The sequence below is a fragment of the Sarcophilus harrisii genome, chromosome 2 (assembly GCF_902635505.1).
Source record: "Sarcophilus harrisii chromosome 2, mSarHar1.11, whole genome shotgun sequence".
Taxonomy (NCBI): Eukaryota; Metazoa; Chordata; class Mammalia; order Dasyuromorphia; family Dasyuridae; genus Sarcophilus; species Sarcophilus harrisii.
Genome location: NC_045427.1, coordinates 520,995,652 through 521,021,910, shown reverse-complemented (window position 1 = coordinate 521,021,910; position 26,259 = coordinate 520,995,652).

Genomic DNA, 26,259 nt, shown 5'->3' with positions numbered 1-26,259 from the left:
GGGAAAAGTACTGGAACTGAAGTCAGAGATCTCAAGATTCAAATTCAGTGTTGACCAATTAATACCTATGGACTAGATGAAATCTAGTCTCAACTCTAAATCTCTTCTACTTTGTGGAGAGAGGGAAAAGAAGGGACAGAGATGGTGTTATGACGTTTGGGGAAAGGAAAACTATACCTGTTAGTGGTAGAAAGTGGTTTTGAGCAGCCAAGTGGGGTTTTGGTAAGACAATAGGTCCCATTTTATACTAGTCTTAAAGTTTACAAAGTACTTTACACGCATAATGAATGAATGAACAAAGAAGAAAAGCATTTATTAAGTGTTTATTACCAAATACTGTCATATATGCTGGATATACAAATACAAAGACCTTCCAGATTTCATTGTAAAATGGTGGGGAGGCAATACCTCTAGAGGAGGAGGGACCAGGGAAGGACACTTTGATCCAAGAAGTTACAGAAGGGCTGAGAGGATCACCATACCTTATCGAGGAGCAATGATAGAGTTATCTGTTTGATTGTGGTTCCAGAATTGGAAAGCATGTGTTTGTTGGGGGAGGGGGAAGAAGTGAAGTTGGAGTCTGGACTGTGCCCTCCACAGCAACACAGCCAATGACTGGGGACTAGAGATCAAAGTAAAGAATGACTGGAACTGCCTGAAATAATGGGCCAGGTAAAGCAAACACCCATTGCGACAGCAGGGGCCCAGGGTGGGAGTTGGGAAAGGAGAGGGTTAAAACTTTCAGGTCATGATTTTAAGTCTGGCCATCAAGGCAGATGGTTTGAAAGTGGGGAATAAAGTTATTTCATTGGTTCTCATAGCCATCACCCTGTGATGTTTCTCTTCTTTCCCTCCCTCCATTTTCTTTTCCTCTTCATCCTGCTCTTTCTCCTCCTCCTCCTCTTCCTCTTCCTTTTCTTGTCTTCCTCTTCTTTTTCTCTATTCTTTTTCCTCTTCATCCTTCTCTTTCTCCTCCTCTTGCTCTTCCTTTCCTTGTCTTCCTCCTCTTTTTCTCTCTTCTTTTTCCTTCTCATCTTTCTCTTCTTCCTTTCCTCTTCCCCTCATCTTCTTCCTCCTCTCCTTCTTCATCCTCTTCTTTTTCCTCATCTTCCTCCTTCTCTTTCTCTTTTTCCTTTTCTTCTTTATCTCATCCCCCCTCCTTTTTTTTTTTTTTTTTTTTAAATCCACATTTGTGATTTTATCCATGTGGAGAATTCTCCACCTTAGAAAAGTTCTGTCATGCAGATAGACACACTTTATGGTTGGGCCCCTAGGGTCAGAAAGGTTAAATAACTGACCCAGAGTCACATAATGAATAAGTGTCAATGATAGGATCAAACTCAGGTTTTCCTGACTTCAAGCCAGTCACTCTATCCCACTGCCACCATGTTGTCTCTCAGTCCTTAGCTTTGGGCAGCTGCTAGAATGGTGCCCTGAAGCAGGCCACTCCCCTCATGTGATTGGCAGAAATCCCAAGTTGTTCTCCTTGAGTACTTGGCTTCAAAGCAACCCTTCCCCTCTGGCTTCCTCATCCTCATTCTTCCTTGTCTTCCCAGCCAAGATCCATTTGTCCTTTAATTATAGCTCCTTTCTCCTACTATGGACTACTTCAACTCAATCAATCTTCAATCTATCCACATTTACTCAGTCATCAAGCTGGGATCTGGGGCTCTAAAGATAAATATGAAATAACTATTGTTTTTAAGGACTTAGCATTTTATTTAGAGGAGACAGTCTGTGGATTTCACATACTCCTTGATTGTTGGAATCTGGGTTTTCAAACTTCAAACAGTGGTTCTGGCTTGCTCAGTGGAAAGATCATGAACTGGCTAAGGAACTCTCTATGACTGTGGTCTTACCACCGCTCTCTGGCTGGACCAAAGGTCTAACCTGGTCATAAGTCCTTGTCTTGTAAATGGCAACACTAGGGTCTTTACTTGACTTCCAGATCTCTATTACCCTCCTACAATTTGTGAACCTCCCAATTCCTGACTTTGGCTTCTAAATTAGATGGCCTGCCAGATTCCTTGGACACTGCATTTACCTGTTCCCAGTCTGTCCTCTGACCCACACCTCTTCCCGATCTCATTGTTTGCCAACTACCCAAGGTCCCACCTTGTCTTGTGTTCAGTGCCAACTGTTGCCCATGCTCTCCTGAGATTTGAGTAGCAAGCCCTAGATTGAGCACCTAGACGATGTTATGTCTCTTACTACAATGGAGCTTTTTTGGGTAAAAAGTGAGGACTTAGGATAACATCTGCCAGGAAAGGCCTTTTGGAAATTCGGGGTATGTGTGTGTGTGTGTAAGTATGAATTTATCTATCTCCTATCCCTTCCTGGATCCCCATTCCCCTGTACTCCAATGTTATTGCTTAGTGATATCTGACACTGCAGCCAAATTTCACCCAGAGATCATAACGGACCTAAAGATCTAAAAGCAAATGTTAGTTCTTAAGGAAAAAAAAATTTGGGGGGTGGGGGAGAGAAGGTGCAGGGAGAAAAATGATTAATGGTTTGGGTTAAGATTGAGTGGTGCTATCAAACTCAACTAAGAGGCAGGGTACTAAACCATTCATAAGGGTCCCTGTGGGTACATAGTGACTTAGGAAACCACATATTAACATCATCTATGTTTTATTGTATTTTTTTTGTTAGATATTTCCAATTACATTTTTATTCTGATTCCTACTGCATTACCTGAAGCCAATCCATTTTTGTTTGCCTTAATTTCCTCAAATGTAAAATATAAAATAGAAATTACCTCTCAGGGTTGTTGTGAGGATAAAATATTTGCAAGGCATACTTAGCATAGTACTTGACACATAGTAGCTACTATATAAATGCTAGCTATTATTATGTATATGTTTTATGGATACTTTTAGCAGTCTGGTAAAGCTTACAGATTCTTCAGAAGCATGTTTCTCCTCCCCACCCTCACTTAGTATTTTATTTTTTCCCAATTACATGTAAAGATAGTTTTCAACATTCATTTTTGTAAGATTTTAAATTCCAAATTTTTTCTCTCCCTGTCATGGCAATCTGATTTAGATTATACCTGTATGATTATGCTAAACAAATTTCCATATTAGTTATGTCATAAAAAAAAAGAATCAGAACAAAAGGGAAAAACTGTGAGAAAGAAAAAACAAAAGACAAAATTAAAAAAAAAAAGAAAATAGTAAACTTTGGTGTTTTTTTGTTTTTGTTTTTAAATTTAATAGCCTTTTATTTACAGGATATATACATGGGTAACTTTACAGCATTAACAATTGCCAAACCTCTTGTTCCAATTTTTCACCTCTTACCCCCCCCCCCAGATGGCAGGATGACCAGTAGATGTTAAATATATTAAACTATAACTTAGATACACAATAAGTATACATGACCAAAACGTTATTTTGCTGTACAAAAAGAATCAGACTCTGAAATATTGTACAATTAGCTTGTGAAGGAAATCAAAAATGCAGGTGTGCATAAATATAGGGATTGGGAATTCAATGTAATGGTTTTTAGTCATCTCCCAGAGTTCTTTTTCTGGGCATAGCTAGTTCAGTTCATTACTGCTCCATTAGAAATGATTTGGTTGATCTCGTTGCTGAGGATGGCCTGGTCCATCAGAACTGGTCATCATATAGTATTGTTGTTGAAGTATATAATGATCTCCTGGTCCTGCTCATTTCACTCAGCATCAGTTCGTGTAAGTCTCTCCAGGCCTTTCTGAAATCATCCTGTTGGTCATTTCTTACAGAACAGTAATATTCCATAATATTCATATACCACAATTTATTCAGCCATTCTCCAACTGATGGACATCCATTCAGTTTCCAGTTTCTAGCCACTACAAAAAAGGGCTGCCACAAACATTCGTGCACATACAGGTCCCTTTCCCTTCTTTATAATCTCTTTGGGATATAATCCCAGTAGTAACACTGCTGGATCAAAGGGTATGCACAGTTTGATAACTTTTTGAGCATAGTTCCAAACTACTCTCCAAAATGGTTGGATTCGTTCACAACTCCACCAACAATGCATCAATGTCCCAGTTTTCCCGCATCCCCTCCAACAATCATCATTATTTTTTCCTGTCATCTTAGCCAATCTGACAGGTGTGTAGTGGTATCTTAGAGTTGTCTTAATTTGCATTTCTCTGATTAATAATGACTTGGAGCATCTTTTCATATGACTAGAAATAGTTTCAATTTCTTCATCTGAGAATTGTCTGTTCGTATCCTTTGACCATTTTTCAATTGGAGAATGGCTTGATTTTTTATAAATTAGAGTTAATTCTCTATATATTTTGGAAATGAGGCCTTTATCAGAACCTTTGACTGTAAAAATAGAAAATAGTAAACTTTGATCTGTATTTAGTCTTCATAGTTCTCTATCTGGATGTGGATGGCATTTTCCATTCTGAGTCTATTGGAATTGTCTTGGATCAATGTATTGCTAAGAAGAGCTAAATCTATTGTAGTTGATCATTATCCAATGAAGAACGAAGTGTTATGCTGAAATAAAGTTATTAAAACATTTGAATGGGATGGATTGGATGAAGTATTCTCAAGTTTGAGACTAGTTTATGAGATTGGGCCTAAATCATATGATCCCTATGTTGAGGTCAGGAACCAAATGTTGAGGTGTAGACCACATGAGGTCTAGATTTGGGGTACCTAAATGAAATTAGGGTTTAGTTAAGGTCTAGTGGCAGGTTTGGGGTATAGGGAGTCAAACAGAGTTCCCCTGCAACCCCCTTGGATTCGGTGCAAGGATACGGCGGTATATGAGGTCTAGTAGCGGCGCGGAATTCCCAATAAAAGCATTTATTGGCCCGGAGAGCTAGATTAATAAAAGAGGTTTATTACTGAGTTTAGAAGTAGGAGATAGGTGAAGGTAGAGACAAGGAGGGCACTGGACACAGGGTCCTCACATGGCTGGCATGTTTGGAATCTCTGCAAAGAGGGGTTCCCAGTGTGATCCTTTTAAGTAGGAGACTTAGCTTGAGGGGCTTTGGGGTGTAGCCCCAAAGTTGGCTCAGATCCGGGTGGGGCTGGGACAGGTCCGGATCTTCTATTGGAATTCAAAGGGACCAGGATTTGTGAGTCAAAGGGTAATTTATATTAGCTGGGGGGTTGGGAATCAAAGATTGGAATCTTTCCCGCATCACCTATTCCCAGGCCTTGAACCCTGGGATACAGGAAGTTAGTGAAGTTACAGGGAGCAACGTGAACCACAGGAAGCAGACAACACTGGTGACCATTGGTCAAGGATGTAATTTATGTCCTTTTGGTCTATCCAATGAAAAGCCTTGGGTCTTTTCCTATTTAACTGGCTGTTCTACTTCCAGCTGATCAGGTTCTAGGAGCCCATGGTGGGAGCTGGGATGGCTCTCAGGTGTGTCTGGGCTCTCCTTGCAGGGATTAAATTAAATGCTTTCTCTTTGTACCTAAAGATGTCTCTGATTAGTTAATTTGGGTAAGGGGTCTAGCACCTGTCCCACACACATTTAAAAAAATTCCTATAAGTTAAGAACCTCTGACCAAGAGCTAGCTAGTGAAATAAACATACCTTCCACCTCATAGCTCCACCTGATTAGACTCATTTGGGAGCTGCCATAGTCTTTACAAGGCCCTCGATGTCTGTGAGCCTCAAGTTTACAGGTGGCAGAGTTTACCTGGTCTTTCCCTTTCAGAACATGTGGGCAACTTGGGAACCAGCTTTCTATTTAGGGAAAAAAACCACCCAAAAGTCCCACTCAGCCCACAGAGAGGGTCACCCGACCAATCATCCATTTCTGCTTCATCCCACAGGAAGTTGACAAAGGCGTTTTGGGGAAGCACTGTGGGGACAGGAAGGGGACTGTAAGAGGGCTTGGGAGGAAGAAGAACGATAGTGGCTTCCCCAAAGAGCAGCCAGGGACAGTCCCATGGATAAGGTCCGGAGGAATTTTCAGTAATCCAGTATTGACTAGTACCTGGGGAAAGAGGGGAAGGCCCAGCTCTTGCTTCAATCCATCAGCATTTATTAAGTTCTTACTATATCCACTGTGCAAGAGATTAGAAATATCATTTCATTTTATCCTCACAACAACCCAGAGAAGCAAGTGCTATTATTATTCCCATTTTAGAGATGAGGACATTGAGATAAACAGACTTAAGTGACAGCTACTAACAGAATGAGACCAGAGATAGGCTGGGATGCTATCTATCTTCCACCTACAGTGAGCCTCCATGGAGGAGGCTATATCTATGTGTATGTATGTATGTATGCTCTTAGCCCCTGTGGTTTAGACAGCTCACAGCTGACTTCCTGTGCAGAATCAATTAGGGCCCTTTTGATATTGCACAACTCTCTTCTCACTTAGTGTTTCCTCAGAGATGGGGTGGGTGGGGCCTTGGCAGAGGGACAGTGATCTGGCCAGCCCCCAAACCAGAGACAAGGTTGGGAGGGCTTTTTTCTGGTCTGGCCGGGGTGTGGGCAAAGGTGATGAGTTTCTCCGTTTAGCCAGATAGACATTATCATACAGAGCATTGGATCTCAAGGGCTAGAGTTCAAATTCTGGCTTTGCCATATGATCTTGGGTTTATCATATAAGCTCTGAAGGGCTCAGTTTTCTCATCTGTAAAATGGGAGTTGGATTAGATGACCCCAAGATTCCTTTCAGTTCTAAATCTAGGGTTCTAGCATCCTGCCTAGAGTTATCCCATAGATGGGAGCTGGAGATCATAGCCAGAACTATGCTTGAAGCCTTCAAAGTCTGTTAGACTTGCCTGGTGTATGTAGCCTTAGAGACTCCACCCTACAGCTAGGGGCCACATCAGGATACAGTTTAACAAAGGTCATATAATGTTAAATAACATTTCTCTTTTGCAGATTGGCAATACTACTATTATCCAATCAATAATACTCTCACCATATGCCTCTCAGGTAACACTCTGGATCGCAATGTTGGTTCATGATGACAGTTATTTTCCCTTGTTCATTTAAGATACAGTAAAGTTCGCTATTTTTGGAGTCGGAGGCCCTGGGCTCAAATCCTGGCTTTTGTGTGACCTGGAGAAAATCATTTAAGCTCCCTTGGTTTCTATTTCTTCCTCCACAAATTGAGAAGGATTGGCCTGGATGGCCTCCAAGGTCTCTTTTATGGTACCAAGTCCGAGAAGAACAGGAACCATAGTAACATTTTGTTGTTTGTGGTTCAGTCATATCTGATTCTTCACGACCCCATTTGGGGTTTTCTTGGCAAAGATAACTGGAGTGGTTTACCATTTCCTGTTATAGCTCATCTGACATATAAGGAAACTGAGGCAAACAGGGTGCCCAGAATCATAGTAAGTATCTGAGATCAGATTGGAATTCTTGTGTTCCTGACTCCAAACCCAGTGCTCTATCCACTGTACCACACAATCTGAACCCAGGAAGACGAGTCTTCCTGACTGGGCCAGGGGCCTTCCTCACCATGTAACCTAGCTGCCCTTTGCATGTGCCCTATGCTAAAAGGTCATCTACTTGAGAGACCTAATTCAGGATCAAACTTGATCTCTTCCAAAGGATGCATTGGATGCTCCTGATCCTAAAAGCCTCTAATACCCCTAGAATATCACAATCTACTTGTTCACTGGCTATCATATTTACTTTTTTTCACATTAAATTTTTTAAGGCTTTTTATTTTCAAAACCTATGCATGGATAATTTTTCAACACTGACCCCTACAAAGCCTTGTGTTCCAAATTTTCCCCTCCTTCCCCCCACCCGTTCCCCTGGATGGCAACCAATCCAATACATATTAAATATGTTAAAATAAATGTTAAATCCAATATATGTAAACATATTTATATAGTTTTCTTGCTGCACAAGAAAAATCAGATCAAAAAGGAAAGAAAATGAGTAAGAAAAATGCAAGCAAACAACAACAAAAAGAGTGAGAATTCTATGTTGTGATCCACACTTATTCCCCACATTGCTCTCTCTGGGTGGTGTGGATGGCTTTCGTCATCACAAGATCATTGGAACTAGCCTCAATCATCTCATTGTTGGAAAGAGTCACGTTCATCAGAATTGATCATCATATAATCTTGTTGCTGTTTCACATTAAATTTAAAGATTTTATTATTCATTTCTATTTTTTCAATTTTATTTTATTTTTATATTTTTTATTCATTTCTATTTCTAAGCATTTATTTTCATTCTCTCACTTCCTTCTCTCTTGATGTTTACATGTTTACAATTTATCACCAACTGAATATATTCCTTGTTAGACCCTCCTTTGAACAAGGACAGTTAAAGAAAAACCAATTTATATGGCATCCATAGAGAATGATTCTTTTTGTGCCTGCGGGAGAGATGGAGATGTCAGGGTTTTTTATTTGTTTCTTTGTTTTGAGGGGGAAAAGATTCTTCATTCCTTGAGAGATATACAGGGGATTCCAGATGCCTTTTGGGGAAGAGATATTTGGAGGAAGAGAAAAAAGCTTTGGGAAATGGCAAGTAAATAGAGGAGTGGACACTTCTATATGTCTTTGATTTCAGTTTGTCTCCCTAGACATTGGGGAATTTCCCTTTGGATAAGATGAGGAACTCTCTTTTGGTTGAAATGAAGATATTTTCCCCCAGTGTAGAACTTATTTACTATGCATATTTTCTGCTATATTTATATAATGTCTCCAATTCTGTTTGTCATCTTCTTTAATAAAGGATTTTACTCAATAGTTATTATTTGTGATTTTTTTGTGTAACTAGCTTTTGGTGGAAAGGAGTCAAGAGTCTTCAGGGGGAAGCTTGGTGTTAGCCTTTCCCTTTTAAGAAATAGTAATCAGGAAAGTGATTTGAAGATTAAAAAAAAATCATGAAGTGATATTAGGGGAACAGATATGATTCTAACCTGCTATTTCCCCTTTTCTGGTTTCCTTCTTTGTAGGAATCAAAGAATTGAAGAATGGAGGAAAAGATTCTACCTTGGCAACCAATGTGGAGATATATATATATATATATATATATCCTACATGGGCAACACATATACTGTGTATATAAAATGAAGGGGCTGAATGAGATCAGTGGTTCTCAGGCATTTTTGTGCCCATGACCCAATAATGGTTTTTGGGAATGGGGTACAGTAGGGAGTAGAGGGAGACTCTAACATTTACACACACACACACACACACACACACACACACACGATTGCAAGTATAACTTCCAAATAATTCATAACATACCTATCTAGGACATTTGAGAACCACTGAACTATCAATCAATCAATATTTATTAATTACCTACTATGTGCCAGGTACTGTGCTAAGTGCTTTTACAAACCTATCAACCCTATCAAGGATGTGCTATCATTATCTCCATTTTATAATTGAGGAAACTGAGGCAGACAAAAGTTAAGCAATTTGTTTGATGTCACAGAGCTAGTAAGTATCTGAAACTGAATTTGAATTCATATCCTCCTGAATCCATGTCCATCTCTCTATCCAATGAGCTATCTAGCTGCAGAATATCTTTGGGTTCTATTTCCTTTGACAAGATGAACTTTACTGGATGAATCCTGGTTAATTCTTCTAGCCTGGGGATTTCAAAATCTGTAGTTCTATCACTGTGCTCGTCAAAAATTGTTTTTTATTTTTATTTAAATTTTTTTCAACATTAAAAAAAATAAGGACAGCTAGTTTCTCTAAAATAAATAGCAATGGTTTTCTTGGTGAATTCTCTTCCCTAGAAATTGGTGATGATGGTGATAATAATGTTGATGATGGAAGGGAAGGGAATAAGCATTTATATACTATCTACTACATGCCAAGCATGGTGCTAAGCACTATTTTAAAAAAGAATCTAAATTGATCCTCAAAATAACCCCTACAAAGTAGGGGCTGTTATTATCCTCATTTTACAACTGAGGAAACTGAGGCAAATGGAAGTTGAGTGATTTGCTCAGAGTCATACAGCTATGAACTTGATTCACCATGCCACTTAGCTGATATTATTATTATTCAGACAGACAACAACTCATAGTGGATAAAGAGCTGACTTTGTAATTGGAAAGATCTAGATTCAAATGCTGTGACTTTTACTGGTTATATGATCTTGGGCAAGTCACCATTTCATATTCCAAGCATCTCTAAAACTAAATTAGAGAGGAGATGCCAATTTTATTGGTAAAGGGAATTCGTCAAAAGGAGTTTCCTATGTTAATAAAATCACAGATCAGACTAAAAAAAGAGAAAGAAAAAGATGAAGAGGATGATCATTACAAGCTTGTGGGGTTGAAGATCTTTGAATGCTCCCAACTCATTAGCTGAGTGTTGAGCCCTGTCCTCCTAACTCTGTGAGCAGAGGACAGGATTTCTGGAGCAACTTCCAGGGTATGAGTGGGGAGGGCCTCAGACCTCAGAGTAACTGGCCACAGAGGTGGCCAAGATCGCCTGCAGTTACCCTTGCTTTATCCTGTTAGGAGAAAACACAGAAACCTCTGTTCTCTTTGAAACCCAGTTCCCCACCCTTGGCCATTTTCTGTGTGGGACTTTTTTTCTCTTTTGGTTTCAGCTGCTGGGTTCAGGTTTAGTTTTCTACTCTCTGCCCAGTTTTGGGGACTTAGTCTTCCTCTCAAGCCAGCTTTTGCAGCATTGCCTTTATACTATTCAGAACAGTTTATCAGAAGCATCAGGATCCATCAGCTCCAGCTGTCCCCAGGAAGCCAGGTCATCATAATAAGGCAGAGTGTCCAGAGACCCAGCCTACAGCTACTCTTTTCTCAAGCCCTCAGAGAAAGGCCTACCAGGACAGGATTCCTTTGTAAAGTCCCAAGGCCTAGTCTGGGCTAAGTTCTGAAACTTTCACTGACCCCTTACTCCTGAAGCCTCCTCTCTCTCTCTCTGAGAGCACATTGTCCTACTGGGCCTCTACAAAACATGGTAGCTAGTGGAAAAGTGCTGGCCCTCATGTCAAGAAGCTCTGAGTTCAAATCCAGTCTCAGATACTCACGAGTTCTATGACCCTGACTTTATCTTTCTTTACCCTTTACCCTTCTTTTTGTTTCAGTTTCTTGGATTGTAAAGTGGGGATCAATAGCACCTACCTCCCAGGATTGTTATAAGAATTAAATGAGATATTTGCAAAATGTCTGGTATATAATAGGAGCTTAATAAATGTATGTTTCCATCTTTTTTACCTTCCTTTCTCTCACTCCATTAAAATCCACTTTCTTTCCAATTCTAAATTCTGCTTCTCTCCTCTCTTTCCCATTTCCTACCATTCCAAAACAGATCCTTTGTCTTCCTCCATCAGAACTCATTCTCTGCGTGCTCTTCTAAAGAAATGTCATAGGCACTAATTCACATTAAGGTATGGATGATTTGAGAGAACTTCACTCTGGTTATCCCCTCAGGACTCTTTCCCTTTTAAAGGGGAGAGCCAACATAGCACCTTTCCTTTTACTTTTCTTTTTTTTTTTTAATTAAATCTTTTTAATTTTCAAAACATATGCATGGATAATTTTTCAACATTAACTCTTGCAAAACCTTGTGTTCCAATTTTCCCCCTTTTACCACCATCCCCTTCCCTAGATGGCAAGTAATCTAATGTATGTTAAACATGGTAAAATATATATTAAATCCAATATATGCATACATACTTATGAAATTATCTTGCTGTACAAGAAAGTCAAATCAAAAAGAAAAAAATGAGAAAAAATAAAATGCAAGCAAACAACAACAAAAAGAGTGAAAATGCTATGTTGTGATCCACACTCAACTCTCATAGTCCTCTCTCTGAGTGTAGGTGGCTTTCTTCATCACACTGATAGCACCTTGTTTTGTAGCTTTCTATTGCCCTTATCATGTATATTCTATTTATAGGTATTAATGTCTTATCCACCAACTAGAATAGAAGCTGTTGGGGACAGAGATCTTGTATTATTTACATTTTTTCTTCTCTCTCCTCCCATTGTCCCAAGTACCTAAACACCATTAAGTGCTTAATAAATGTTTGGGATATAATAACCTAAAGAAATGTGTCCTTAATAGTAGAATTTCAGGTATCATTATTAATACAGAAGATATTTTAAACAGGATGACTCAGTATCCATAGAATTATATCATATATAAATGATCTTTAACTGAGTATAGGCCCCATTGATCTCTGAGAGGAGATAATTGAGACCTAGTACAAAGGAGATTCATTTGACCAAAAAGACAAAAAGGTAAGCAGTTAAATTAGTTGGCTCAGTAAGGGTTTGGGTGGGTGTCAGTGGCAACGTCCAGGTTCAGCGTACCAGCTTGGTAGATTCCCCTAGTTATCAAAGGGTGGCCTCATGATGTGGCATTCCAAAGTGAAGAGAGGGGGTGACTGTTTAATATGAATATTCACCTTGATACCCTAAAAAGGGAGCATTTGTCAGTCACCAGAAATTACCTGGGTTTCTTTGCAATAGGGCTGAAGAAGGCTTGAGTTTTTCCTCACATCACCCTTCCAGCCTCCCATCTCCTTCTGAGTCAGAATGCTATACTCAGAGCTGGTTAGGACCCGCATGATTACTTAACCTATTAACTGCCTATTGTTCTTTATACCACAACTCTCTGCTGGGACAGAAAAATGCACGTATCTCCTAAGCACCCTAATAGTGGTAGTGGTGGAGTGCAGTGAACATTTTGGAACAACTAAGCTCTTTTGTCTGTCAAGTCTAATACTCCTGTGGAAGAGAGGCAAGCTTCCTCCCTTCCACAGAAGACGTTGTGATTGCTTCGTAAGAGGCAATCTCATTCTGGGCTTCTGGGTGGGGAGGAAAAGGAGGGCAAAGGGAAAGGGGAAGGAGAAATGGGAAGTAGGAAAAGACAGGGAAAGAAGGGAGAGAATCTAGAATGGTAGAAGGGTAATGGTTGTACCAGATGATCCCTGAGGTCCCTTCTACCTCTGAGATTCTGTGATTCTGAGGAGGAAAGGGGGGAGGGAGAGGAGTGGAAAGAAAATGAACCAATAAAGAGGGAAAGAAAAGGGGAAAGGAAGGAATTGGTGGAAGAAGATGGGGAAGGAGGAAGGCAAAACGGGAAGGAGAAATGGATGAGGGGGAGAAAATATGAGGAGAAGAAAAAGAGTTGGTGGAGGAAGAAAGGGGAAGAAGAAAGGCAGAGGGGGAAGGAGGAATGGATGAGAGAAAATATGGGGAGGAGGAAGGAAAGAGACAGAGATAAAGAATGATGAGAAAGGGAAGAGCTTTGGGAATGAAAGGAAAGAAGGATAGAGAGGAGGGAAGGAAAGAAAGAAGAGAAAGGAGGGAAGAGATAAGGAGGGGAAATCTAAGGGAGGAAAGAAAAGAAAAGAAAAGAGGTTAAAGGGTGGAGGGAAAATGGGGCAGAAATAATTTAGCTTTTCAAAAAAATGAAACCAAAAGTACTCTAGGTAATAATCTGAAAGAAAGATCTATTGCTGAGCTCCTACACCAGCAAATTGGAAACAAGGTGATCACTAAAGGGGAGATCTATCCCTAGAAATACCCCAAAAGTTCCCTGTGTTATTCATAGAACAATAACAGACATTTATCAAGGGCTTCAAAGTTTGCAAATCTCCTAATAGATATTCTATTCTATTCCTCACATCTAATCCTCACAACAACTCTGTGAATAAGTACTATAGAGAAATGTGGAAAACAAATTTCCCTTCCAGATCTTGCAGGCTAGGGTCATCACTTCCAGCGTCAGTAGAGAGGAAATAACAGTGATAGGAGATTTCCAGTTGTCAGTGACTTTCGAACAGACTAGAATTAAATCTCTGTAAAGCTGATAGAAGGTGCAGTGGATAGAGTGCTGGGCCTGGAGTCAAGAAGATTGATCTTCCTGAGATCAAATCCTGCCTCAGATTCTTACTAGCTATATGACTCTGAACAAGTCACTTAACCCTATTTGCCTTAGTTTCCTCACCTATAAAATAAGCCAGAGAAGGAAATGACAAATTCCTCCAGTATTTCTGCCAAGAGAACCTCAGATGGGGTCACAAAGAGTCAGACACGATTGAAAAATGGTTGAATAACAGGAAAATTATACTAGCGATTAGAGCTGCCCCAATGTAGAGGGGTACTTGGAAGGTGATGGTGGGGGGTACCCCTCCATGAAAGTGTTTAAAGATTGGGTAACCTTAAATATATGATATCTTGTAATGGGGGTTCCTTCCACACTGGTTGGACTAGGTAGCTACAGAGGTCCCTTCTAGCTCTTAAGTTCTGTGATTCTATGTAAAAGCTGGATTGGAAGGGAGAGAGAATGGAAAAAGAGATGCCAGTTAGGAGGCTATTGTCATGGTCTAGACAAAAAGTGATATAAGGTAGAGGTTATCGAAGTGGACAGAAGGGAACAGATATGAGAAAGGATATGAAGGTAGAATAGATGAGACGTGTCAGAATGCTGAATGTGAGGAATGAGGGAGAGTTTGTGAATTGGGATGACTGGAAGGATGGTGATTTTCTTGACAGAAATGGGGAAGTTTGGAAGAGAGATAAGTTTTGAGAAACATAAAACAAGAGAGCTAGTAGCCAGGAGAAGTTGATTGACAGTATCAACATTTGCAGAAAGGTTAAGGAATCTAGAAATCTATCCTCTTTCAGAGAAGAGGCCCCTCCTTTCCTGAAGCACTTGGTGCTTTTTGCGACAGAGATAGCACATTCTACTTTGTTCTGTAATCATTTGCTTACATGTGTCAGTCCCACTTGAGTGGAAACTGCAGGATAGAAGAGGATCCCCTTTGCTTCTCCCACAAGGCTCTGTAAACAGGAGGTACTCTATAAACACTGAACATTCACATAGAGTAAACCGACTCTATCTCACTAATATTTGACTTCAGAAATGCTTTGGGGTTTTTGTTGGCAAAAACATCACCTCACCCAGTTCTCCTGAACAAGGCGTTCCTCTGTGAAATCTGCATTGGTGAGTCTTGGACCAAAATTCCCGGGCCTCTGCTTTGGGCTTCAAAGGAAGGTTTTATCCATGGCGATCTCTGTGCCCTGATGAACCGGGGGAGAATTCTGGCCTCTCTTAGACTATGTTGGGGGTCTGTCTTTAGAGTTCCTGTAAAGCAGGGAGAGTTCGTCTTTAATAACTTCCTATTTTCCTCCTTGAGTTAGAGCTAAACTCGTGTTTCATTACAACGCTGACTTTTGGGAAAGTTCCTCTTTCTTGACAAATATTAGCAATCCAGGGAGTTTATGAAGGCTTCCAAATCAAGGCAGATTGTTTATGATTTCTCTGCCAGCTGCATTGGTTCCCCCATGTGGAAGGAATAAGTACTGCAGACCGATAATCAGCTGTGTCTCTAAAACAAACTGGGGGATCCTAAAGGAATGAATCATTCAAGTGCTAGACAATGAAAGAAAGTGACCTCTTTCTGACAGTTTTCTTTTCTTTTTTGTTACGTTTAATCAAAAAGTTTAATCATTCCCTTTTGCTTAGCACAGTTCTCTATATAGCAGGGTTTTTTTCTTCTTTTAATAAATATATTGTTCATTTATCTCTAACATTCATTTAAAAAATTGAGTTCCAAATTCCCTTCTCTCTAGTCCTAATGCTAACTCATTGAGAAGGAAAACAATATGATATTAATTATATATATGAAATCATCCAGATTATTTCCATGTTAGCCGTGTTGCCAAAAAACAAAAACAAAACAAGAAGGAAAATGAACAAAATTATACTTCAATATGTAGATTTTTTTGGTTCTTTTTTCTGAGGATGGGGAGCATTTTTTCATCATGAGTCCTTCAGAACTGTCTTGGATCATTGTATTGTTAAGAGTAGCCAAGTCTTTCACATGCTTATCCTTACAATACTGCTGTAACTATGTACAAGGTTCTGCTCACTTCACTCTGCATCGATGCATATAAATCTTCCCAGGTTTTTCTGAAACAACTCAGCATTTCTCATGGCGCAATGGTATTTCGTCATAATCATAAACTTGTTCAATTTTTTTTGACCATTGGTCTAATTGTTTCTGCTATTTTTCTAAAGGCAATATCTAATTTCTCATATTGTGATATTTTTCTGAGACTATTCACAGAGAGGCAGCAAGCTAAAGGGGATTCTGGGTGGAAAGTCTGATATTCAAATCCTGGATCTTACTATTTATGTGATTTGGGAAAAATTGGTTCACTCAGTTCTTCAGAGAAATGACTAGATATTAGTTAATGTCGGGCTAAGATATTCAGGGATTAGACAGAATCAGCTATACCCAGAGAAGGAACAATGGGAAATGAACGTGGACTAGTTGCATTTTTGTTTTTCTTCCCAGGTTATTTTTACCTTCTGACTCCAATTTTTCTTGTGCAACAAGAGAACTGTATGGATCTGGACATATATATTGTATCTAAGATATATTTTAACATGTTTAGCATGTAGGAAACTGCCTGCCATCTAGGGGAGGGGGTAGAGGGAAGGAAGGGAAAAGACAGGACAGAAGTGAGTGCAAGGGATAATGTTGTAAAAATTATCCATGCATATATTCTGTCAATAAAAAGTTATAATAAAAAAGAAATAATTATGAAAATGGGAGAAATTTGACTACAGCAAGTTTATCCTGTTCTACCTAAACAATATTTAACATATATTTAATTAAAACAGAAAAGTAACATTTTAGATTTTAAGAAAAAAAAAGATATGCAGGGATTAGATAGGTAGCCCATTAAGTCAACCCAACATAGAATCAGATCTAAATCTATAGATTTAGAGATAAAAAGGCCCCCAAAGGTCATCTTGCCCAATTGCTCATTTGTAGATAAACAAGCTGAGGCTCACAGAAGTCAAGAAACTTACTTAACATCATACATAAGTAAATGATGATTGAGATTTGAACTCAAATACCAAGATTCCAAGTTTAGCCTCCTTTCCTATGTACATGTATTGCTATTTTTTTTTTAAATTTCTTTACAACATTATCCCTTGCACTCACTTCTGTTCCGACTTTTTCCCTCCCTTCCTCCACTCTCTTCCCCAGATGGCAAGCAGTCCTATACATGTTAAATAGGTCACAGTATATCCTGTGTGTGCAGAACCGAACAGTTCTCTTATTGCACAGGGAGAATTGGATTCAGAAGGTAAAAATAATCTGGGAAGAAAAACAAAAATGCAAACAGTTTACATTCATTTCCCAGTGTCCGTTCTTTGGGTGTAGCTGCTTCTGTCCATCACTGATCAATTGAAACTGAGTTAGATCTTCTCTTTCTCGAAGATATCTACTTCCATCAGAATACATCCTCATACGGTGTCATTGTTGACGTATATAATGATCTCCTGGTTCTGCTCATTTCACTTAGCATCAGTTCATGTAATTCTCTCCAAGCCTCTCTGTATTCCTCCTGCTGGTCATTTCTTACAGAACAATAATATTCCATAACATTCATATACCACAATTTACCCAACCATTCTCCAATTGATGAGCATCCATTCATTTTTCAGTTTTTAGCCACTACAAACAGGGCTGCCACAAACATTTTGGCACATGTGGGTCCCTTTCCCTTCTTTAGTATCTCTTTGGGGTATAAGCCCAGTAGTAACACTGCTGGATCAAAGGGTATGCACAATTTGATAACTTTTTGGCCATAATTTCAGATTATTCTCCAGAATGGCTGGATGTGTTCACAACTCCACCAACAAGGCATCAGTGTCCCAGTTTTCCCGCATCCCCTCCAACATTCATCATTATTTTTTCCTGTCATCTTAGCCAATCTGACAGGTGTGTAGTGGTATCTCAAATTTGTCTTAATTTGCATTTCTCTGATCAATAGTGATTTGGAACACTCTTTCATATGAGTGGAAATAGTTTCAATTTCATCATCTGAAAATTGTCTATTCATATCCTTTGACCATTTATCAATTGGAGAATGGCTTGATTTCTTATAAATTAGAGTCAATTCTCTATATATTTTGGAAATGAGGCCTTTATCAGAACCTTTAACTGTGAAAATGTTTTCCCAGTTTGTTGCTTCCCTTCTAATCTTGTTTGCGTTAGTTTTGTTTGTACAAAGGCTTTTTAATTTGATATAATCAAAATTTTCTATTTTTGACCAATAATGTTCTCTAGTTCATCTTTGGTCACAAATTGCTTCCTCTTCCACAAGTCTGAGAGGCAAACTATCCTATGTTCCTCTAATTTATTTGTAATCTCGTTTTTTTATGCCTAAATCATGGACCCATTTTGATCTTATCTTGGTATATGGTGTTAAGTGTGGGTCCATGCCTAATTTCTGCCATCATGTATTGCTATTTTTGAGTCATTTTCAGTCATGCCCAACTCTTTGTGACTCCACTTAGGGTTTTCTTGGCAAAGATACTGGGTTGGTTTGCCATTTCTTTTTCTGGCTCATTTTACAGAAGAGGAAATTGAGGCAAAAAGGGTTAAGTGACTTGCCCAGAGTCATCCAATCAGTAAATATCTGAGGCCGGATTTGAACTCAACCAGATGAATCTTTCTCATTCCAGGTTCAGCGCTCTCTCCAGGAATACCTATGTTTAAGTCCTCATTTAACTTCTCACTGTCCTCAGATAATTTTCTAAATAATCTAAATATTATAGATGAGTGCCCATAGTTGTATCCACACAGGGAGTTGTTTTTACTGATGAAATTACAAGTCCAGACCAAAATAAAAAATGGAATTGTTCATCTAAATTGTTTCTTTAAATGAGTATAAATCAGGGTAAATCACAACCTTATTTATAGCAACTGCCGATTTCCAAGGCATAAATACCATATCTAAAATGTAAGAATCCAGCTCTAGCATAACATTGCTTCTAACTGAAGTCGCTGTGTGTCCTTTGCTTTACTGGGTACTCCTGTAGAAACCATGTACTCTGCACTTGTGGTACTTGTCGTCTGTTTCGGGACATAAGTTGACATATCAAACAATGAGTCAATGATACAAGTTGCTTTGAAATAAAGTGCCAGCTTTTGTTATATAATGGCATATTCACAGACACAAGCACATGCATTATAATCTCTTTTGAACCTTGCCACAACCTCTGGAAGCCTGTAGCAGCATGGCCTGGGTTAGCTTCATTTTGCAGATAAGAAAACAGATACTTAGTCAATAAACAAAAGCAGCAAAGGGCACAATGTATAGAGCATCAGATTCATCTTGGCTGTATGACCTTGGGCAAGTCACTGACCGTTTGCATTAGTCTCCTCATCTGTAAAATGACTTGGAGAAGAGAATGTCAAGCCATTCATGTATCCTTGCCAAGAAAACTCCAAATATGGCCATGAAAAGTTGGGTGTGACTGAAATGCCTCAATCAACAACAGACAGTAAATAAGCATTTATTAATCACCTATGATGAGCCATGAAATGTGTTGAACACCGGGATTACACAGTCCTTGCTTTTAAGGACCTCACAGTATAATAAGGGAGACGTATATTTATGTACAGGGCAGCTACCTGGCACAGTGTACTAGGCATCGAGTCAAGAAGAATCATCCTGAGTTCAAATCTGGCCTTAGACAAAGAAAACCTCAAATATGGGCCCAAAGAGTCAGATAGATTCAACTGAAATGAATGAACAACAACAAAATATAAACAAGAGATATACAGGATATACAGGAAAGATAATCAACCAATGGAAGGCACTAAGATTATGGAGGATTGGGAAAGGCTTTGTGCAGAAAGTCAGATTTTAGCTGAAACTTGAAGGAAGCTGGAAGGCAGAGATGAAAAGAAAAAAAAATACTCAAAAGCATGAAAGACAGCTATGAAAAGCTGGAGTTGGGTGATGGAGGGTCTTACTCAAGAAAGAGCAAAGAGGCCAGTACTACTGAATCTCAGAATTACCTGGGGATGGAAAGAGGTAGAAAATGTAAAAAGCTTGAAAAGATAAGAGGGGCCATGTTAAGAAGGGTTCTAAAAACTAACAGAGAACTTTATATTTGATCCCAGAATTAACAGGGAAACACTGGAGTTGATTAAATTTGGGATGAGGAGGGTGAAATGGCCACACTTTTGTTTAAGAATGATCAATTTGATAGATGAAGGAAGGATAGAATGGAATGGGGAGACCAACCTGAAAGCTATCTCTGTGATCCAGGGGGGCCTGCACAATGGTGGGTGCAGTTTCAGAAGAGAGAAGGTGTCATATTTAAGAAATGTTATGAATGTAGAATTATTAGTAACAGAGTAGACATAGGAGGTGATGGATAGTGAAAAGTTGAAGAAGACCTAGATTACAAGCCTGGATGACTGCTGTTAGGATTCTTACAAGGTACTAAGTCAGTGGAATTGATAGAGACAATAATTATCTAATTTAGCATGGTACTTAACAGTTCTCTAGTTCAGAAATGTACTTAGTTATGATGACCACGTATTTTAAAATCAGCCGGAGTCAGGAATTCAGGTTAAGGGAAAATCTTCAATCTTTATTCTTTGTGGAGGAGAAGGGGGACCGGAGGTGAAGGGGGATTGCAATAGCAATGTGAGCAGCTGCGACAAGAAGTCAGCCAGCAGTCTCTCCCCGCCTCTCTTCCTCCCTCTCTGCCTCCACCTACCAAAATTGTCATTTCCTATACAACACATCAGGACTTGCACAAAGAGTGGGCGGGGCCATTCTTTCTCCAAGCATATATATTAATAGAGTATGGTCCAATTACTATTTAGCCTCATGTGCTTGGGACCTCAGTGCATCAACCCGAGCTTCAGCCCATTACATCTCCCACTTTCTTTTGTTTTAGAACACAGGTGGTCATGCCATCCCTGACTCCTCAGGGAGGTCAGAGCCCCCAAGGGGAGGTGATCACACCCTCCCTGACTTCTCAGAAAGGGAGGTGAAAGCACTAAAAAGGAGATGATCTTGCCCTCCTGGACATCTCAGGAAGGGAGGTGAAAAGCACCAAAGGGAAGTGGGGGTTGCTAGCGGGTTTCTGGACTGAAGGGTCTTATTATGCACAAACCTATCAGCATGGGAGGTATTACACAAGCACATAGCAATAATGCAGAGGCTATTAGGGATGACTCTCCCCACAGTCAGTGCAGGCTCGATACGGTGTAACAAACATGAATTGTACACTGAAGTAGCGGAATAGCAAACAATATAAATCAACATGATGTTGTAAAAGATTGTCAGAAGTCCTAGAAGGAGGGTATGTAAACAACAGTCACACAAACATCTTCTTCAGCAGCCAAGAGATAGTCCAAAACCAATCTATTGTCCATTGCTTCACATGTCAGGGAATCCAATGATCCCTGAAAGTTTTTGAAGTCCTGCAACAGTCTTTTTATGTGTTAGGGAATCCAATAATTCCAGCAGATTTTGAAGGCCTGTAACAGTCTTATCATTTCTCAGAAAATCCAATGATTCCTGAGGGCTTTCAAGTCTTATGTCTCAGAGAATCCAATGATTCCTGAGGGTTTTCAAGTCCTACAACAATCTTATATCTCAGAGAATCCAAAGATTGCTGTGGGTTTTCAAGTCCTACAATAATCTTATCATGTCTCACAGAATCCAATGATTCCTGAGGGTATTTGAAGTCCGATAATTTTCGACGTCCATGAGCCAAATGCCATAACTGCCACGCTCTTTCAAAGGTGAGCACAATCAGCAACAGAACCACCCGATATTTCTTGGGTCTACTCCTTTGTTTCAAGGGTCTGCTCCATCTCTCTGCGATGGACAAGGCGAATACGGCCTGTTGGCACTTATCTGATTCCTTCTCAACCTGTAGAGATACAAGCAAACCCTCTCCCCCAAGCAGTTAGCCTATCTGGTCCCTTCCATTCACCACTTTCTGGATCTCTCCACAATCTTTAGATAATCGCCAGGCTTAATACTTATTAGAGTTCCATAAGATTCACACCTTTGATAAGAGACCATATAAGCTTGGACAAGCTCAGCCAGGAAGAGAACTGAGGAAGACAGAAAAGTGGTGGCAGTCTATCCTGTGGAGAACACTGAAACCAAGATCCAGAAGGCCTCTAAGAAAACTAGTCGAGCCCCAAGGGAAGGAGACAAGACTTTCAAGGAGACAATAAAGGATTTGGATTTTAACGTCTGGCTGCATTTGGGGTGATTACATTGAATTGAAATGAAGGTGGCCTCTAGAAGCCCCCCAAGAAACCTTCTCCCAGAGAACATTATATTTTAGAGAAAAACTGGGAAGATAGTGGTTCCCTTGACAGAGATGGGACAGTTAGGAAGAGGGGACCTGTTGAGAACCATTGAGTTTAATTCATCTATGTGGCACTAAGTTCAAGATGTCCAAGAGGCAGCTAGAGATTCAAGATGAAGAATAGGAGAGAAGCTAGGGCTAGACACATAGATCTGAGAATTAAGTGCATAGAAATGATAGTAGAATACAGAGTTTATATGACTTATTTATGTTTGTATAGCTGCGACTTAACAGTCTTTCATTTAAAGTCTCATGGTCATTTTTAGGTTGAACTAATCAGGGATATCATGGAAGAGGTAGAGTTGAATTGAGTTTTAAACATTTTTTAAAATAAATTAATTTTTTTCAACAAACAAAAATTAATGCTTTCTTCTTCCAATAATAATATACAATTATAACTCTAATTCCCATTAAAAAAAAAAAAGAAGAACAAAACCCTGGTGATGTAGTCAAGTAAAAGAAATTCCAACCTTGTTATGTTGAGCTGAGCTTTGAATGGTGGTAAGAGGATCAGGACAATCCAAATGGAATTTTGATTACAATCGGTTTGAGGGGAGGGGAAGGAAAGGAATAAGCATTAGTGTCTACTATGTGCTAAGCATCATGTTCAGCTCTTTACAAATTTTATCTCATTTTATCCTAACAATCCTAATATGTAGATGCTATTCTTCCCATTTCACAGCTGAGGAGAGTGAGACAGATAGAGTTAACCTCAGAATTGCCCAGGGTCACATAGCTAGTAATTGCCTAAAGTCAAATTTGAACTCAGGCTTTCCAAAATGCAGGTTCAGTGCCACTTACCTGATAGAGATCCATTGGTAGAGAGAGCCAGTCAATGACTTGAGTTAATAAAGCACATTGAATAAAATATTGGACTTGGAATCAGACTTGGATTTGTATTAGAAAGATCTGGATTTGAATTCTACTGTAGAAATTTATGGTGTAATTCTGGAGAAGCCATTTAACTTGCCTCCGTCTCCTTTTCTTCAAGAGTAAAATGAAAAAAGAAATCTGTAATACTTATCTTACCAGGGTTGTTATGAGGTTTAAATTATAAGGTTAGAGATCTAGAACTGGATAGGGTCTTAGAGACCTTTTAGTCCAAAATTTTCAATTTACAGCTGAGGAAACTGAGATCCAGAGCAGTTGTGATTTCTATCTTAGATCATATATGTAGTAAGCATCAAGTTGTATATAAAATATCATCACCATCACCATTAATACCTACTACTAACCTTAAAGCTCTAACTTAACAAGATATCCCCCCAAAATGTGAAAGTTTTAAGCTACTAATATTAATTGTTGTTTTTGTTGTTATTGCCACTGATGCCTCTCCAGTATAAACCATATTTCCCCTGATTTGTGATGTTTGGAGGCTGACCTGAGGTCGTGCACTGTCTGCCTGATGAAGATAAATTACCAGAAAGACAACAGCCATCAGCTCCACTTGGTTGCTGGCTGTGTGTCTTGAGCTCTGAGCTCTAGGTCATTGTTAGTCCTTTGAGACTTAAATATTTCCTTGTAGCTCAGACAACAGGCTCTTTTGGGACTGTCCCACAGCAGAAAAGACCAAAGGGCAGGACCCTAACTAATCACTGTTAGTAGTTGGAAGAGATTTCTTGCCAAAAGTCACCCTGATTTAATACTCCGCTCCCCCCCCCCCCCCCCTGTGTGTGTGTGTGTGTGTGTGTGTGTGTGTGTGTGTGTGTATGAAGGGGGGGAGACAGACAGAGAAAGAGAGAAGAAGAAGAAGAAGGAGGAGGAGAAGGAGGAGGGAGGAGGAGGAGGAAGAGGAGGAGGAGGAGGAGAAGGAGGAGGAGGAGGAGGAGGAGGAGAAGGAGGAGAAGAAGGAGAAGGAGAAGAAGAAGAAGAAGAAGAAGAAGAAGAAGAAGAAGAAGAAGAAGAAGAAGAAGAAGAAGAAGAAGAAGAAGAAGAAGAAGAAGAAGAAGAAGAAGAAGGGAGAAGGAGAAGAAGGTGAAGAAGAAAGAAAGAAAGGAGAAAAAGGAGAAGGAGGAGGAGAAGGAGAAGGAAAGGAGAAGAAGGAGAAGAAGAAATGAAGAGAAGAAAAAAAGATCAGGGAAGGAGATGTTTTCTATTATCATTCACTAACTCACACTCATCTCATCTCCAAGATCAATCTGGACTGATGCTGAAAAGAATCAGAAAATGAGAGGTGGGGAGGAAAGACCTTTCCTTAGGACCTCAACTTTAGGCAAGTAACTCACAGATAGCCACTAATGTGGAAACAAGTATTGGATCAATTGGCACATTCTGTTCCAAAAACCTAAGGGAAATTGAACAGAAGAAAGTGAAAATCAAAGATTTTCAAAGTGAATTAAGAGGGAGATTTAAAAATCACACTTGTGGGAAGATGTAAATAGTCTACACTTTTGTCCAGCATGGGCCAGACAGTATGTAGTTATTCCAGAAGTCCATGAGGTGGTACCCAGATTGGCTTAGAGGGATCTTTGCCCAGACTCTTGCTGGACTCCTCCCCAAATATGCTAGTATCTGGTGAAATAGGGAATTCCAGAATCCTAAGATCTTAGAATTGGAAAAGCCTCAGTACCTGCTTAATCCTAAGTAAGAATCCTCTCAGTAATATAACCAACAGCTTGCAGACTTCCAGTGAGAAGGAGCCTCTTGTCTCCCAACATAATCCATGCTTCCTTTTTGATAGTTCTGCTGGGAAATTTTTCCTGACAATGAGATTAAATTTGATTTTTTTCCATACTACTACCCATTGCTCTTTCTTCTAGCTTTTGGGGCCAAACAGAACAAGTGTAATCATTTTTCTATCTGACAATTAAAAACGTTTTTCTAATCAAGAAGATCCTCTGGAATCATCTGACAGTTTTTAAAATAGAAGATTTGGTTTAAAATCCGCCCTCCCCTTCTTCTCCCTTTCCCTCTCTTTCATTTTCTCCTTCTTCCTCTTTCTCTCTGTCTCTTTTACACACACACACACACACACACACACACACACACACACACTCCTCAGGCAAGTCTCTGTGCACTACTCTGTGCTCTAGTTTTTTTAGCAGTTGAATTTGATGGCAGCTAAAGTCTATTCTAATCCTAAATCTATTATACTAAAAGTAGTCTTAAATTTATTATTTTAAAAGTAGCAAAAGACAGGTATCATGTCCCTTCTGAATCTTTTTTTTTCTCCGTAGGCTAACCATTCTTGGTTCCTTTTCTTGATCCTCGTGTGGCTTCTACTCTATTCATGACTCTGCTTACCTTTGATTAGATCTTCTCCAGAATTATCTTTATTTATTTATTTATTCATTTATTTTTTGCTGAGGTGATTGGGGTTAAGTGACTTGCCCAGGGTCACACAGCTAGGAAGTATTAAGTGTCTGAGATCAGATTTGAACTCAGGTCCTCCTAACTTTAGGGCTGGTGCTCTATTTACTGCACTACCTAGCTGCCACTTCCAGCATTTTTTTTTTTTAGTGTTTCTTTTTTTTATTATAATTATAGCTTTTTATTTACAAGATATATGCATGAGTAATTTTTCAGTATTGACCCTTACAAAACTTTTTGTTCCAATTTTTTCCCTCCTTCCCCCCACTCCCTCCCCCAGATGGCAGGTAGACCAATACATGTTAAATATGTTAAAATATATGTTAAATACATTATATGTATATATAGCCATACAGTTATTTTGCTGCATAGGAAGAATTGGACTTTGAAATAATGTATAATTAACTTGTGAAGGAAATCAAAAATGCAGACGGACAAAAATAGAGGGATTGGGAATTCTATGTAGTGGTTCACACTCATTTCCCAGAGTTCTTTCTCTGGGTGTAGCTGGTTCTATTCCTTATTGAACAATTGGAGCTGATTTGGTTCATCTTATTATTGAAGAGAGCCACGTCCATCAAAACTGATCATCATATAGTATTGTTGTTGAAGTATATAATGATTTCCTGGTCCTGCTCATTTCACTCAGCATCAGTTCATGTAAGTTTCTCCAGGCCTTTCTAAAATCATCCTCCTCTTCCAGAATTATTTTTAAAATTATTTATCCTTTTAAAAAAGGAGTTCTCAGAACTGGATGCATAGGATATGAAAGGATAGGATATAAGCAGGATTATTACTTTACTGTTCAAATCTATGTCCTCTGAATGTAGCCCAAGGC